The following is a 17868-nucleotide window of genomic DNA, read 5'->3' as shown; positions in this document are numbered from 1 at the left end:
TTCCTGTCCAAGTTAAAACATGAAATCGAACAGAACCTCAGTTTCAGGACTCTGGGCTCACTGGCCACTTTAATAGGGGCAGCTATCGCGTTAATCCTCAACCAAAATATTGATTCAGCCAATGACATGAGAGCAACTTTCCATATTAAACAGTACAGACATGGTCAAGATGACCGATGAGACAGGCTCGCCTGTGGATTTCAGAAACTACTGATCTACTGGCAGTGGCGGAACTGGCTGGTTTTCTGTCCTGGACGGTCTTCTATGGGCACATTACGGAGAGGCCAGTTCCCCACATCCAGCAATGCACCCTCGGACAACCGTCTTCCAAGCGCAGACAGGGGGTACCTGAGCCGGTACCTGAGCCGGTACCTGAGCCGGTGCTCGGTGCGCCCCTGTTGGGTTTGGCTCTGGGCAGCTGCCCACTTCGCCCAGAGCTACATCCGCCACTGCCTACTAGGATTTTTACACACAGCCATCTCTAGAGGTGAAGGAGAATCTTCCAAAAGAGACCATATCCAGTAAGCACCAATTCTCTGGGCCATAATGCCTTGTTGACGTTAGAGATCAGAGGAGAGTGGGCAAATCTGCAGCAACAGGGTGATGAAGATCAGTTCTGAAGGCAAAAGGGGAACGTGTACCGAACAAAGTGGCTGCTGAGCATTTATGTGATGACGTAAACAAGATAACAGACTCACTTGCAATAAATGAGATTATTTGATTCACGGGTCATAAACAACGAGACAAAGTCATGAAACCAAGAACCCAAAAAAAGAAAATGAGTGAATGACTTCAAACTACCCCGGCCAGCTCAGCTGGTAGAGCATGAGACTCTCCGTCTCTCGGTAGAGGCTTCATGTCCCACGCCGGGCGCCACCTTCCTGTGGGCTCTCCACCTTCCTGTGGGCTCTCCACCTTCCTGTGGGCTCTCTACCTTCCTGTGGGCTCTCCACCTTCCTGTGGGCTCTCCACCTTCCTGTGGGCTCTCTACCTTCCTGTGGGCTCTCCACCTTCCTGTGGGCTCTCCACCTTCCTGTGGGCTCTCCACCTGCAGGAAGGTTCTTAATGAGTCAATGTGATCTGGGTGACGGTGCTCAGACTGACACCCCCACCACCCGGGAACGGAGAAGAGGGAGAAGATGGATGGATGGATGGATGGATGGATGGATGGAGGGATAAATGGAGGATGGAGGGATGGAGGGATGGATGGAGGGATGGAGGGATGGATGGATGGATGGATGGATGGAGGGATAAATGGAGGATGGAGGGATGGAGGGATGGAGGGATGGAGGAATGGATGGATGGATGGAGGGATGGATGGAGGGATGGATGGAGGATGGAGGGATGGAGGGATGGATGGAGGATGGAGGATGGGGGGATGGATGGATGGACTTCAAACTATTGCAAAGACAATCTGGAAAACAACTGGTGAGTGACTGAGTGTATAAAGAGATTTGTAGTGGGGCACTAGTGTGATGTGTGAAAACAGGAAGTGAAGCATGAGACCATGTGCACAGTGTCAGGCTACAAAATAAAACAGGAAGTGAGATCAAAGGACATAGTTGTCAAAGCATAAGCTCCACCAGTGATTCCCACCCGGGGGGCCGAACCCTCAATGCAGCTGCAAATGCCCCTGATTTTAAGTGGTTTAACAATTTTTATGTTTTGAAAATAGGCGAGTGAGTATTAACTCAATTAATTACACAAAACTTTAAGTGTTTACATTAAATGTAACCAGCAGAAGAATAAATGGCGGCGCGTCAGACTAATGAGGAAGACGAATTGGTCAAAAAGAAGAAATAATAAAGAAGAGGGAGAAGGAGAGTTACACAGAATAGGGTTTCATGGAAGCTCTGGACCAAATTAAAGCTGAATGAATCTTTTGGGGTGAAAAACTGTTGAATGAAAGTTTTACATTGTGCAAGCTAAAACCGTCCAACATGGAGTCTAAACCCAAAGAGAAAAGGTACTCATCCTTACAGAATATAACAAAAAAACTGCGTTTCACATATAGTGAATTACAAAGTTCCTTCATCTCCTATATGTAATTACAGAGGTTGTGGAGGACGGTGAGGTTTCCTGAGGCCCCCGTTTAGCGCTCGCAAAGTGACACACCAAAGTTTCATTGTGTTTTAGGGGCTCGTTTACACAACAACAGCGGTAGGAGCCACTGAAAACAACCTTTTGAGAACAGTTCCGAGGGTGGAACTTTTTGACAATGCTCGGATAAAGGCTCCGTGTAGGTGGCAGAAATGCTGCTACGGCGCATCACCACATCTGTAATTCCCGAGCGAGTAGATTGTCAATAACAACAAGCAGTGTATCGGCTCCCGGTCCAGATTCTCCTGGCACTGGGGACTTTTATACTTGACAGTCACCATAATAACAATACATCTTGGTCGTCTGTCTATGTTCTTGCCATTGTTAATGTATATAGCGTGTATTCATTCCAAAAACAACCAACAGCACCCGCTAGTGGCAATACAGGAAAACTACGTTGTTTTCAGAATTTCTGCTTTTCATTTTCAAAACGCTACCGTGTAAAAAAAAGGAAGCTTTTCTGAAATGAAAACACAAAAACAAGGCTGTTTCCTTGTTTATTTGTTTGTTTGTTAAGACTTTGAGCCTCAAAAACAAAAATAACCATAAGCCACGCCCCCAGCGTGACGTCACGACGCACTCGTGTTCATAGCTTTGGAAAGACACGTTGTTTACTTTGAAAACAATTTTTCTGTTAAAGAAAACTGAATATTGGAGTCGTCTCTTGCGATTTTGTTCAGTTTCGGTCAAAAGTGAGGTTATTCTTTCCAGTCCGCGTCGCTCGCTCCCCACCCCCACCCCTCGGCGGGGCTCACAGAGCCCGCCTATTCTCCTCGCTCCCCGGCAGCCTCCGCCTCTCCTCCCTGGTCTGTCATCCACACCGCCGCTGCAGCCATTTTACCGTGGAGCGTCGGCACAGGGCGACCGGGGGTTGCCGAGACAGCGCCGTTTAAAGGTAATTCCGCCGCCCGCCCGAACGCTTTCACTCCCGCAGCTCACCTTCACGTCTCCGAGCCGCGGACACGTCGTGGCGGCGAGCGGAGGCCCGGCCGGTCCGGAGGGGCTGAGGGAGCCTCAACTCCTCGGAGCTGCTCTCAGACACAGGAAAGACGCTGGAGAGTGTTTGGCGAGCCGCTGGCGGCTCACAAGTCCATGTGAAAAATGGCGACGTCTTCCTCTAAACAGCCGGAAAGTTGGAAATGAGCTTGAATGCGGCGGATTCGTTTGGTCCCGGTTTAAGTGCGCTGTTCTTTGATGTAGAGCCACAGTGGCGCGTCCGACAGGGGGCGGTGGAGAGCCGCGCGACGCGCAGGTTCCAGCTTGCATTGTTGCTTAATCCCTCCAAGGCTAGCTTGTTTTTAACCTCCTGCCATACCAGAGGAACACACATTTCAGCTTTCTTTGTTCCTGCGAGCATAGCTAGCCTGTTTGGCTTGGTTCTCGCGTACGCAGGATCTTTTCGTTTGACAAAATCCTCAGCGGGGATGTTCCGGATGTTTTCTATGAAGCAGCCAATGGCTGCCGTGAGGGAAGGCATCGTGCTGCTCTGTATTGTAGAAGGTGGCAACTTGTTTGCGTGGCCATTTGTGCTGCTTTTTGTTACTTATGTTCAAATGTTTCGGAAAGGCACATGTGCTTTTTATTTTCTCGACGAGTAACGTAGAATTTATGATATCATTAATACACCTGACAAACTTAGTCTATTTAAATGTCAATCTTTGTGCCAAATTGCTGGAACCTTAAAAAAAATACTACCAACAAGTTTCATGCGGTTTCCTGACTACTCCTTCTACCCCCCATGGCAGTGAACTACTTCACGGCACAATCAACCTTGACGCAGGACTTTCAAGGGTGAAGGACCAGCGTAGGCGCTACGTACTGCTCTGTGTTATTGTCACAGTACATATCGTCTTTAAGCTGTGCCAAATTACTCAAACATTATCGGTAATGTCATTTATCAAACAGCCATGCCTTTAGACTAACGGCAACAAGTTGATGGGGCACTAGAGAGCTGCCCAATGATACAGGGTTGTGCTTGCATTGTTGTTTAATAATTAATCTGACCCCTCCCCCCCAAAGTCTTTCCCAGACCAAGGCCCTGTTTACACGACAACGTTTCACGTGACAACAGCTAATCCGTTAAAAAAAAGGAGTGTGTTTCCACTGCAGCAGCGGACACAGAGACAACGATGTAGTTAGTCTGCCAGGCCACAGGAGGGCGCTGTTGCTTGATTTTTTTAATGAAATTACACAGACGTGTGCAGAGAACGATACACTATAAACATGAAGAAAATGTTGTAGATTTTGATCTGGGTGTTGGCACAACTGTCCCAAAGTAGACTGGACCCAACGCCAGAAGTTTGAGCTGAGAAGGTTCCTGTACTCCGAATTCACAGATATCCATGACACACAAGAGTAGTGATGTGTTCAGTAAATGTCTTATGACGTAACAATGCACATAGAGGCACGGAATAACCACGTGACAGTGACGCCTCTGAAGCTTTTCGATCTGTGGTAGTTCTGCTGTCTATTTCAGACACAGCCTTACCAAAGCTGTACTGCTAAGTCACAATATATATTATCCTTTAAATCCAGAAGTTACCACTATTGTTTTCACTACAGACATCTGGAGCTCCGATGTTTGTCCCACATCACTGCTGAGCCTAACTGCACTGGGTTGATTCTGCAGCCCAGTTCACCGGTTCACTACAAAGAGTACCTAGGACAGCTTGAACATTTGGGAACAAACATATTCCTGTCATTTCTATATCGTAAGGCCAATTTGCCGGTCATTATACAAGAAAATGCAATGGGATCGGCTGATACCAGTATAGAAACGACTGATATAATCCATCCACGCTGGAGGATATTTATGTTCCTGACGGAACAAGGCAGACTGAACAGAACGTCAGGAACAAGAGCCAGAAATTGGGATTGGGACGTCCTTGGAAAATGTTTCATCTTCAAATAAAATGTGTTCATTCAGGACTGCAGTACAATTAAACAATTGCTTTTGCAGTTGTGATTTGTTTTGCTTAAATGGTCCAATAAAAAGGGAGTGAAGTCTTTGGTGTGTTACGGTTTGATTTATAGATCTGTGGTAGAAAATTGTTTGTTTATTGGAGTCGTGGTTGTGCTGCTGGTTGCTCTGCTGGTTGCTCTGCTGGTTGCTCTGCTGGTTCTGTACGTTGTTTCCTTGTTGTGGTGAGGTCAGCAGCTGGACAGCAAAAAGCTGTTTCTTTTGTTGGACAAATTTCCGGCTAAACGTTTGACTGGTCTCCTTTACACATGAATATTTCCGTGTACATTTCAGGTGTGGTCGCCTCAGCCTTCATACCCACCGCTTGTCTCTTACTTGGTGTCGTTATTAATCGATACCTCCAGTAGAGGGCAGCTCACGTCAAAACTTGACAAAACAGGTTAAAAACTGTGGAATGAAGTGTTTTGTATTCCGAGTATTAGTTGTCTTATGTTTACACTTTGTTAGTGAAGATGTTCATAAACTGTTTCTTCTAAAGCTTTATTGTCCTGATGTCCAGTTGAAGTAATGTTGGTATGTTGATGTCTGCACAGTCTTTTCTAAAAGAGGTTTTATTTTGGTTGTCTTTCAAAGTATGTTGTCTTCTGTGTCGTTTTCCCTGGTTGCACATGAGCTGTATTGCACAGCACTGCCCCCACAGGTCCTCAGTGGTATTACTCAGTCTGCTACACACTGGAAAGATCCCAGATTACATTTATAATGAACAGAGAAGATTCAAAGTTGGCTTCTACTGTGTTTTCCATTGAGCCTATTTCAGCCATAACAGGGATTTTGAAGTGAGTGTGCTGTTCAGGTCTGCCTGTCAGTGAAAGCTAGACGGTGAGATGGTTATCACTGCCACAGCATTTATGGGGCTGCTTCCCAGTGCTTCAAAAAGGTGAGCAGGCCCTCCAGAATAAGTGTGCTGCGTGACGAGCCTGGAGGATACGGCCGCCTTAAGGTCCGTCCCTGGAAAAAAGAGGTGGATCCTGTGAGGGCTGGATTTGTTGACCAATACGGTGGTGTGCCAAAGAATCGGGTTCACTGCATCAACAAGCGCAGCCAGGATTTTAATGCAGCCGGTGTGGGGAACTTCACAATAAGATTAATCTTATAAATTAGTTCATCTGTGGTTGTCACATTCACGAGTAAGTGCAACCAAGTGCAGTAATAATTCCAGTAGAAGTTGGTCTCAACAGGAACAGAAGTCCACTGGTGGAACTTTAAGCATTTTAATACTTTTAATTTGAGCCCGTCTTTGTTTCACTTGGTTGCCATGGTGTTTCGGTTGAGCAGACTCTGAATTAGCATCACGTTGTTTTTCAGGATTGCTGTATTTTTTCATCGGAATTAAAGAAATAAACTCTGCGACAAACACATTTTGAATATATTTGTTGACCTGCATTTTTTTAAAGGCAACATCATTTCCACGATTTCTGTGTGACATCGTGTTCCAATCAGAACAAACATAAAGCTGCTGGTTAGAAAACAATGGTGGACATCGAAGTCACAAGGTATCAGCATAACAACGGCTTTAAACACGTCACGTAATTCTGTGGGCTCACGTCTGCAAAAAGTTTAGCGATTTAATGAACTCCAACTGGATGGTGGTTTCAGCCTACCATAAAATGCTTTCCATGAGTATTAACTAAAGGATTCAGTGATGGAGTATTGATTCCAAAATACTTGTCATAAGTGTTGCTTTATTTGTTGCTTGTTGCCCAAATGTGCCACTTCTCAGCGTTTCCTCACCTCGGTGTCCATCACCCTCCTCAAAACGAAGGTTTAGGATATACACTGATTGTCCACTTTATCTGGTACCTCTTGCGAGTGCTGGTTTGGACCTCCTTTAACTTTCAGAACTGCATTTGAATTTTGATGGTATAGAATCAACGAGGTGCTGGAAACATTTTCTGCCATATTGACAAAACATCTCACAGTTGCGGCTGATTCAGGGCCTGCACATTAAGGTTGCATGATATTGGAAAACATACAATATGCGATAATGTGTTGTAATGATGATTTGCCTTGTAGTAAGTACACTAATATATCCACAAGGGGGTATAATTGCTTGGAGCGTGTGTGCATCGATAGACGCCACACACCAGCGGGTGGACATTGGGCAGTAGGACTCCATCATATATTGACATGCTGAGCCCATGGAAAAACTACATTTATCTCAGTTTAGTCAGTCTTTTGTAATATGTATACTGTGCATGCTGATATAGTGATGATGATAAATGTGTGATATGTTGTGTCGCCCTACGGCACATCCATAACGTGGATGTCCAATTCCACCATAAAACAATGGTGCTCTATGTAATTGAGATGTGGAGGCCTTTGGAGTACGGTGAACTCAACTTGTTCAAAGAAGCAGCTTGAGATCATCTGATCTTGCATTTTGCAGTATCTCTCTGGAAGTGTCCATCAGAAATGGGACAATGTAGTCATAAAGGCAAGTATATGGTCAGTAACAATACTCAGCCTGTGACATTTAAATAATACTCAATTGATACTAAAGGGCCCGAAGAGTACCAAGAAAATGTCCCTCATTCCACCAGACCACCGCCTGAACTCTTGATGCAACCAGAACGGATCCATGTGTTTCTAGTTTTTTATGCTACATTTTGTTCTGCCCACCTGAATGTGGCAACAGAAACAGACTCATCAGACCAGGCGGTGCTCTTCCGTCTTCTTTTGTCCAGTTTGAATGAGTCTGTGTGGACTGTCGGGTCCAGTCCTGAGCTGAGACCAGTGACACCCAGTGTGGTTCTCTGCTGCTGTAGCCTGTCGTCTTCACGGTTCACCATGATGTGTGGTCAGAGATGGTCTTCTGCATACTTCAGTGGTAACAATAAGTTTTTGACTTTATATTGCCTTTTTTTTTATCTCCAACCAGCGTGTTCATTCTTCTCCGACCTCTGGCTTCAATAATGCATTTATTATGTTTGCCCCAGTGAACTCGCTGGATATTTGTCATTCAGGCTATTCTCCATGAACTCCAGAGATGGCTGTGAAGGAAAATTCCAGAAGATCAGCAGTTTCTGAAATACTCAGACCAGCGTGTCTGGCCACAACAGCCATGTCACGTTCAAAAGCCTTTCAGTCATATTTCCTCGCTGTTCTGGTGTGCCTCAGCAGGACATCTTCACCATGTCTGTTTCTCAATACGTTGAGTTGCTGCCACGTCATTGATTATACATTAATGAGCAGTTGAACCTAATAAATTGCCCAGTAATTCTATCAAACACGACAAACAGGCAAGACATTTCACACATTTTTGATAAAGCATGTCTGTTTGTTCGAAATGATTCAGTTGACTTGCTCATGAAGATTAAAATGCAAAGTGTGTGGAAGGCTGTCATTAAAGCAAACGTGCAATTCTACATGTTCTTTATAAATTTTGATGTCTTCAGTCATAGTCATCTTATCTATGCACAGTACCAGTCAAAACAATTGGACATAGCGTCTCAATATTTTTTCCAGACTATTTGCACTGTAGAGTCTCACTCAAACTATGAAATGAGCGCATGGTATTATATAGTAAACAAAAAAGTGTTAACCAACTAAAAACACCTTTTATATTTCAGATTCCTTGAAGTCGCCATCCTTTGCTTGTTGATGGCGCTGAAAACGTTTGGCCTTCTCTCAATGAGCATCATGAGGTCGTCACCTGAAATGGGTTTTTCTTTCATTAAATTTATTTTATATATTTCATGCAGAAACAAAAATAATTAGATAAATAAATGAACACTAAACAACCAAATATACCAATCCAGAAACCAAGCCTGATGGGGACAGAAAAATAGTGTGATGAAGAGTATTTGCTTTATATTTTGGTGTTTGCCACAGATTGAGGGCCAATGTTCCTACAATGTCTTTTGATGAAGTCACCATTTCTGCCGTCTCTTTATAAATGAATCTTTCCGTAATCCCAACGTAGGAGTCCATCTTTCCATGGTCTTTATTTTCTCAATCAGGCCAAACCATTGTTCCTGCGTAGGTGGGTCGGGTTTAAACCAATTCTTAGTTTGACTTTTCCTTGCTGCTGTAAGAAGAGTCTTAACCAGGTATTGGTCTTCCTTCAATGTAACTGGCTAAACATGGCCCAAATACAAAACCTTGCATGAGAGTGGGATGTAGTAGCCGAGTACATCAATCAAGACTGCAGCAAACCGTCGGCTTTCTCTCAATGAGCTTCCTGAGGTCGTCACCTGAACTGGTTTTCACTTCACACCTGAGCCTTGTCAGGGCTCAATTGTGGGATTTCTCACCTTCATGGGTTTGGGACCATCACTTATGTTGTGCAGAAGTCAAGTTGGGACACAGCTGACAGTTTATTTGACAACTGTTGGAATTCATATTATAAAAAGAACCAATCAACTAGGCAAAGAGAAACAACAGTCCATCACTTTAACAACTGAAGCTCAGTCAGTCTGGAAAGTTCCTAAAACTTTGAATGTGTTCCTAAGTGCACTCGCTAAAACCATCAAGCACCATGTCGAACCTGGCTCACTGGAGGACTTCTGCAGTAAAGGAAGACCAAGAGTCACCTCTGCTGCTGAGGAGAAGTTCTTACACGTTAACAGGACCTCAGACCAGAGCCCAGATTAAAGCCACACCGAGCATCTGGACCTCAGCTGTTCAGAGGAGAATCAGGCCTTTATGGTCAATTAGCTGCAACAGAACCACTACCAAGAAAACACACAAGCAGGGGAGATTTGTTTGGGCCAAGAAACACAAGGTATAGACATTAGACCGGTGGAAGTCTGTGCTTCGGTCTGATGGGTGGTTCCTACATGCATGGTTCCCACCCTGAAGACGGTGTGCGGGTGCTTGGCTGGTGCCAATGTTGGGGATTTATTCAAAATTGAAGGCACAGTGAACCAACATGGCTACCACAGCATCCTGCAGCTACACGCCATCCCTTCCGGGTTCTGTGTAGTTGGACCATCATTTATTTTTCAACAGGACAATGAGGTCAAACACACCTCCCGGCTGTGTGACGGCTGGTTGGCCATGAAGGGGAGTGATAAAGTGCTGTGCTTCCACAGTCACCTCACATGAATGTAGCTGTGATGGTTTGGGATGAGATGGGGTGCAGAGTGAAGGGAACAAGGCCAACAAGAGCTCAGCATCTCTGGGAACTCATTCAAGACGGTTAAAAAACATTTCAGGTGACGGCCTAATGACGCTCATCTAGAGCCCTAACCCTAACCCTAACCCTAACCCTAACCCTAACCCTAACCCTAACCCTAACCCTAACCCTAACTCTAACTCTAACTCTAACTCTAACTCTAACTCTAACTCTAACTCTAACCCTAACCCTAACCCTAACCCTAACCCTAACCCTAACCCTAACCCTAACCCTAACTCTAACCCTAACCCTAACCCTAACTCTAACTCTAACTCTAACTCTAACTCTAACTCTAACTCTAACTCTAACCCTAACTCTAACCCTAACTCTAACTCTAACTCTAACTCTAACTCTAACCCTAACCCTAACCTTAACCCTAACCCTAACTCTAACTCACAGGGAGCAAAGCTAATAGCAAGAAGAAGCTAAGATCTAAAACATGTTTTGAGGTATTTCACACTTTTCTGTTTACTTCATCATTCCATATGTGTTAATTCATAGTTTTTAATGTCTTTAGTGAGAAACTATAATGTAAATAATCAGGAAAATAAAGAACAAACTTTGACATTGACAAACATTTGCTTTGTATTGCCTTCTTCACAAATATAAATAACTTTTATCCACCAGCAAGCCATATTTGGAAGTGATTAGCAAGTTGGATAGTTTGGCGCTGGTGTAGTTTTCAACATCCCAATGACAAACTGCTCGTCTGTAAAAGATTCAGTTTGATGTGGTGTTGAAATGTGCTGCTGCAGTTATTACCAGGGACGATCCAGGACCACTGGTTTCTGTGGACCAAAGAAAACTGAAGAAGACCAGTTCACTAGTGCAAAGAAAGAAGTCAGTCAAAATTAAGAAGAATTTATATTTTGATGTTTCAAATATTGTTCCATCAGTACATTGTGTGTATTCCAAGCTATTTTAGCTTTTAGTCTATGTGCTGTGCCAGAATATGGAAGTTTAAATCTGTTCCTCGGCTCCGTGTATTCAAGCTCAGCTTGTTCTTGTCCTGTGGCAGTTACCTCCACCAAGTTATGTGGAAGTAAATCTTGTGAGTTCATTGTTTGAGTAACGGCTCGGGAGCTCAGCTCGTAGCTGCAGCCGAGGTTTGGTACCGGGTAATATCCAGAAGACCCACTTCAATGTGGCTGTGCATTGCTCTGATGTACACCACTTTTCTTAAACTCTGTGCTCGTTATCTTCATTGTTGTATTCTGCCAAACCACGCTGGAGCAGTGGGATGACTTGTCTTCGTTTCCTCCGTGTGCTGATTTACTCTGCGGTCTACTCCGGTACTGACGTGCAGGTGGATGGCTGTCTGTCAGCACTATAGCGCTGACTAGAGGTGGGGCAGCACATGGCAGTTAAGTGGCGCCTTGAATATGGATGAAACAGTAACCAAGTAATATTTTAGCTCCAGCTTGTTGGAAACCTCACACATGATGCTTCTTTTCTTTTAGCAGATATAAATAAAGGGAATGTTCACCTTATCTATGTCTTTGCCTCCTGCCAGAGTCGATGCTGAAACATTGGAGGTGTCATTAGGAGTAAAGTAGAGCTTGACTTGTTCATCCAAAAGAGTTAAAGTATGGTTGCATAACCAAGATGGGTTAACATGCTGGTGACATGAGGAGGGATCAGGATTCCAAGCTGATCTGAGACGTCTCTTCTCACTGCTTTACAGTTGCCTGGTTGCTGACGGCGAAATGTTGGTGAACTTCGACTGAGTTGTTTGCCTTATTTCAGAGCGTCTCGCTGTGAGACTGGCTGCCAGAGTTTGTTTGTGATAAACTTGTCAGTAAAACTTTATACTGAGAAACAAAACTGATTAAAAAAAAAAAAAGAGGAATGCCACTGTCACGTAACGCCTCCATCCCAACTGGATTTACCTTTTTTTTTTTTTACTGCATATGTCAGTGATCACAACCACGAATTTAAAGTTTATTTGTGTAGTTCATGATTCCGACATGTTTCATGGATACTTTTTGTACTGTCCTTGCTCTCTCCAAAGGTATTGAAGTTATAAAGTACGTTCTTGTTTGTACTGAGGACATTTGAGAAATAGAAAGACCAGAATTTAAACTGTTATTTGAGTTTCGTTATGCAGGTATGCTTGACTCACTTAATCAGACTGATGCAAACGGAAATATTGGAACTAGTAACGGAATACTTCCTTGGTACCCAGGTATGTCTTGATAGATTAGATTGATAGACCAGTGGTGCGCACAAAATATTTCTAATGTCTACGTGCTGCACACATTTATTAAACAATCGTGTTATGAAGTATTCTGTTTCAGTATTTTTGCGTGTGGATACTTGATTTGTTGGTTAGAAAGGAATAATTAAAAGTTGTCTATGCGTGTAAAAGAAGCTACTTTGAACTTAAAACGAGAGGAAATCAATCGGAGGCAGCGCACAAACATCGGCCACTGCCAACAACCATTTTGACCTAAAAAAGAAAGATTCCACAGACACGTGGAAACATTCATCAAATAGGTTTTCCAAAGAAACAACAGCCAGAGACGGTCACTATGAGAGTTCTGAGGTAAACACTTAATAGGATCAAATGATTTAACTAAAAACCTGTGAAGGGCTGCTGTGTAAACGTCGCCATTTGCTGTTGGGAAACTATAAAGCTTATTACCAAAACTATAGCAGATGTAGTAGAACGCTAAAATAAAAGCTGCGGTAATCATTAGAGTTAAACAACATCGATCCACATCAATACATCGATTCGTTTATTAATGATGCAATGACATCGATCCACAGCGTCATCTTTAAGAAACGCCTTTATTTTGAAATTCACATAGCACATCGGTATGTCTGTGTCACCATTTCCTGTGCACTCCCGCCGCCTTCACAACGTGCACGGTGGCGTCGTGGCGAGCACGAGCAGCCCAAAAAAGGGCGACGATGACGATACACGCTCACCTCTGGGAAATATATCGGTGGTATGGAAATATTTCGGATTCCGACGGAAAGACGGCTGAACAGACCAAACTCAGGAAAACAGTGTCAGTTTAAATACTCGGGAAACTAGGAACTTGGCCGGGCATCTAAAGAAGAAGCACGGGCTGCACCACCATACTGTTATCACATGCAAAGGACTTTGTTGAAGTATTCAAGTAATGCAAAATGCAAAATGCCCTAAGAATGTGTGGAATTGTTTACATTTGTTTAGTTTCAACTTGTTCTCCAGCTGAAGTTCCTTCTTTTATTTTGGCTAAGAACAATGTTTATCCCAAGAAGTAGTAGATACTGGATCCAGTAGCTGTGATGCAGGATGGGTGAACTGCATTTGGAGGAACAGGTTAAGCAGTGACCTTCTATAGGGCATATGTCCTCTATTCTTTTTTTTTTTTACTTAAGAACAACCCTGTTTGTTTAATGCCTTATACCTGAAAGACCTTAGAAATAAAATGGTCAAATCATATTTCAGTTGTTTTTTGTGAGTTGATAGAAATGTAAATGATTGTGTGAGAGGGGCTTATGACATCACATCGTATCCATCGCAGGCTTGTGAATCTAAATCGTATCGTGACAGACTTTGTGAAATCGGCAAACATGTCGTCATCCAAACTTATTAATGTCGTATCGTGACGAAGCTGGTGATTTACACCTCGAGTAATCATGCAAAACATCCAGTCTGACGTGTGAACCGGGCCTGACCTGGTGGTGTGAAGGATCCTGACAGTATTTGAGGTGGTAGCTGCTGAATGAATTATGAGAAACATTCTTTTCTATTGATGTACAAAAATAAAGTGCATTGTCACTATTTGGTCGAAGATTTGTCCTGAAGGCCGGCCATAAGGGATAAAGACACTGCCAACACAACAACAGACCTTATCGTGGGGAAAAGTGGAAGACTTTAAATTGGCCAAGGCAATCCTTTTCTTCACCTCCTGTCGAGTAAACGGAAAAGACAGGGCAACACATAAAAGATGCTGGAATAAAACCCTGACAGGGTTTACCAGAGGAAGGAACTGCACTGACTAAAATCACACATGTTCGCCAATGTATTTAGCTTTATTTTATTCTTTATCCATAAATAAGCTATTTATGGATAAAAGTAATAAAAAGAAAATGGAATGTAATTTCCATTATAATTCAGAGGATGGTCTTGAAATTTGGTCAAAGTAAATTTAAATGTTAGTTTTTCATAAACTGTTCAATGAGACATTGAGATGTTTGATCACCACCACGAATAATATTCCAGCAAAGCAGCTGCCTGGTTTTCTAGATTCATCTCATTTTCAGAAAATTCCCATTTGAAGCTCACGTTTAGCTCCTCCTCCATGTGACATCATGATCACTGTTGGTGTGAAAGCTTCACACATAAAGTTCACTTTGTGATTTGTTAGTCAAAACCCAAATTTGATGTCCTTTTTAAAAAAAACAAACATGCTTTGTCCTGTTCTTCATGGACTCTTATCAGATTCTTCTGAAATAATAAGACACGACTTCAGGAGTGTGAGTCTGTTTTTAAGCAGCAGTAGGAAAGTTGTTGTTGTTGAACTTGTTCTTTTTGAGTATGGATAGAAAACATTTCTACAACCTGGTAGCCTTGGACAGCACGGCGGGCAGCCATATGCACATCTCACTGAAATGGTTAAACAGAAACAAAACTAAATAAAATCTATTGTGTACCAGTTGTTTGTAGAATGGTTGTTATAAAGTTCAATTAAAGGAAAAAGGTTTTTTTAAACCATTAAGACACACGTGACTGTGTAAGAACGGTGATCACCAAGCTGAACTCTGAGAACTCACTGCTGGGAGGTCTTGTACAACTTCTACTTTTTAACCCCAGACAATGCAAAACTACCCAGAATCCCAAATACTGCAGCTGTGATGTGTGCAGGGTCACCATGCCTGGACCATGCCGCGACATGGTCTCCCTCTGTGGATCTTTTTCTTATTTCTGGACTTCTACAAAGTCTGCTTCTTCTTTTTCTCTTTGGTTTCATCTACAACCTCCCAAAGGAAGCATAAAGCCGTTTTATAACAGTGATGTCTTTCCATCTCAGAGGCAAAGGATTAACACAACTGCATTTATTTAGGGTTCACGCTTTTACACAGGCACGTCTGCCCTGTTACTACCTGGAGGCCGTCACAGCGGCAGAATGACACCTGCCCTCCTGCCATCACCGTCTTTCATGCACGACTATGAGGTGCGATTAAGGCGCTGCCTCAAACTGCCATTGTGAAAAGGCCTTTTGTCACTTTGAGTGAACCAGAGTTTTCAAACGGCACATTCAGTCAAAAGGTAATGGCGCTGGCACTTTCTCTCTCAGCACATTTTGAACACAACACAGGATTTAGAGTCGGGCTCTGGAAGCTGCTGGCAGATTGGACTCCTGTCGGTGATGTTATGGCTTTAGTTGAACTTAAGAGTGGCCATTTTGTGCTGTTGTTTATTCCATAGCATAGAAAAGGCCCATATTCCACAGGCCACAATCATCAACCTGGTGCCCCCCCCCCCCCTCCCCCCCCCCCCTCCTTTATTGACTGTATGTAACCCTGAACCTTGATATTTTATGAAAAGTGTATATGACAGGATTTTAACATATCCTGACCTAATTGGTCCGTCCAACAGTTCAGTTATTGAAGCTCAAACTATTTTAGAAGTTATTAGTGGTTCTGTTAGAGAAGGTGTCAGAATGCTCAGTGTTCTGCATGACTGGAGACCAGTCGGTGTAAACCTTCTGGCTTCTTCACAGGCCTGATGCATCAACAGTGGACCACAGACCACTGGAATATGGTGGCCTGATGAATCCTGTTTCCTTTTTATCACGTGGATGACAAGAACTTACATCCATGTGAATGTTTGACTCTATGCTATCATCTCTCTGGAGGAGGATTCCAGCTCCAGACAGACCATTGGGCCTTGAAGTGGATGCATTCAGTGCCTGGACACTGCGGTGGTGTTTAGCTCTCCCACATTGTGGCCTGTGAGTTCGACAGCTTCTTCACGGGGTATGAACTGTCCTGCTTGGCCTGATTGGCCAGCCGGTTATAAAGAAGATTTAATCTTTTTGCTTTTGCGGCGGTTGTGAGAAGAGGCCAGTTCCTGATTTGTAACCTTAGTGCTGCTAATTGTTTAAAACTTGTTTTTGTCAGTACTACTGAAGAGTCCAGGATGTGGTCATTTCACTCTAATCCACTGACACTGCATGCTGTCTCGATTTTAACACTGCCACAAGAAAACCTATGAAAACCCTTGAGTTTTTTTTACTTGTCCTTTAATTTTGCCAGTGATAATACCAATCAAGCATCTGTGGGATGTGCCACACAAACCTGAGGCCCACCTCACAATTAACCGGACGTGCTACTATTAATTCACTGCCAGTTATCTTGGTACCACACCGTCAGAGGTTCTTGTGGAGGCCTCACACTGTCAGTTCGGCGATGTTTTGGTAACAAAATGAAAGCTGTGCATGTTACTAGACAGGTGGTCATAATGTAATGGCTGACTGGTGTACGTCATAATTTAAAGTGACTTCTCGTGTGATTCCGGTGAATGTTGGAACTCTCTTGAGGAATTGGTTCTGAATTTTCCACAAATGTTCTCATGTGGTCCAGAATGAACTGGTTGTATTTTCAAGGTCACTGTGACCTCGACATGAACGACCTCCAGACCATGATCACCGCGTCTCCGCTGGTTACTGGAGGCAGAACCTGGAGATGATTGTATTGTTTTATTATTATTAGAAATGGAATAAATTCACTCCTGTCAATCAAATCTAAAGTCTTAAGTATATTTTCATCCCAGTGGCTCAACGTTCTTACTTCAGCTGCCTTAACAGAGTCTCTGTTCTACTACATTAATAATTTACATCAGAAGATGAAATGCTGGTGCAAATGATTATTTATCAGCTGAAGTATTGGGTTATGTGCCTTCGGTGTCTGAACGATTCTTATACCAGCTGCTGTTTGATGGATCTGTTCACAGTCTAAAGAGGAAGTACAGGTACAGAGCCAACATGTTTTACTTTCAGGGAAATATTCCAAGATATTTCAGACTGACTTTGTCATGTTGGAGGACGTCACTACAAATTAATACAACTTTGTTTCCTCGTTTTGTGGACGGGTCATAAACTAAGTGTGCCGATAGAAAGTCCAAAACAGAACGCTGTTCCTAGCTGCTGAACATTACCGTCCCTCTCTCTGTTTTTAGATGGAAAAAGCTCATTCTGACTATTTCCTTTTCTGGTAATGCTGCAAACTGAAACCAGAAAAGTTTTGAGACAAACCAGAACCCAGCATCTTTTTCTTAAAGTTGTCATGGCGAAGCTTTTCATTATTACCATTCTGTATGAGAGGCTGATAATATCGATCCTGATGAAGGACTGTAATTACTGCTAACTAGTGACAAAGTTTCCTGGTTCACTGTCGAGGCCTCTGAGAAACGTTTGGTCATTTCAGCATCGAGCTCCATCTGGGTCTTTCTCGCTGTACTGTGGCGCCACTTCTATCAGTTACTTTTCTTCACAAGTGGCCAACATTTCATTTAAAACTCTCAAGACAACCAAAAGTCAAAGTAAGAGAAAATGTAGATCAGAGTTATGTGAAACTTGATATATGACATTCTGATAACGTTTGTTTCTGTGACAATCTGATATTTTCTATTAATAACTTGGCATCAAGTTATAGGCTTTAAGTTTCACATTTAAAT

General features: G+C 43.2%; 1 protein-coding gene across 1 annotated transcript in view; it reads left to right on the top strand.

Moving 5' to 3' along the window:
• The first annotated feature begins 2934 nt into the window (after positions 1-2934).
• The window catches only part of ccdc71 (coiled-coil domain containing 71), a 32926-nt gene continuing 17992 nt past the window's right edge, over positions 2935-17868 (top strand). Inside the window, exon 1 of the mRNA XM_080461084.1 lies at positions 2935-2995. The gene's annotated coding sequence lies outside the window, so the exon portion shown is untranslated. The remainder of the gene's footprint in view (positions 2996-17868) is intronic.

This window comes from Lipophrys pholis, assembly GCF_963383615.2.
Source record: "Lipophrys pholis genome assembly, chromosome: 4".
Taxonomy (NCBI): Eukaryota; Metazoa; Chordata; class Actinopteri; order Blenniiformes; family Blenniidae; genus Lipophrys; species Lipophrys pholis.
Note: the sequence above shows the minus strand (reverse complement) of the source record. Positions and strands in the feature narration are given on the sequence as shown.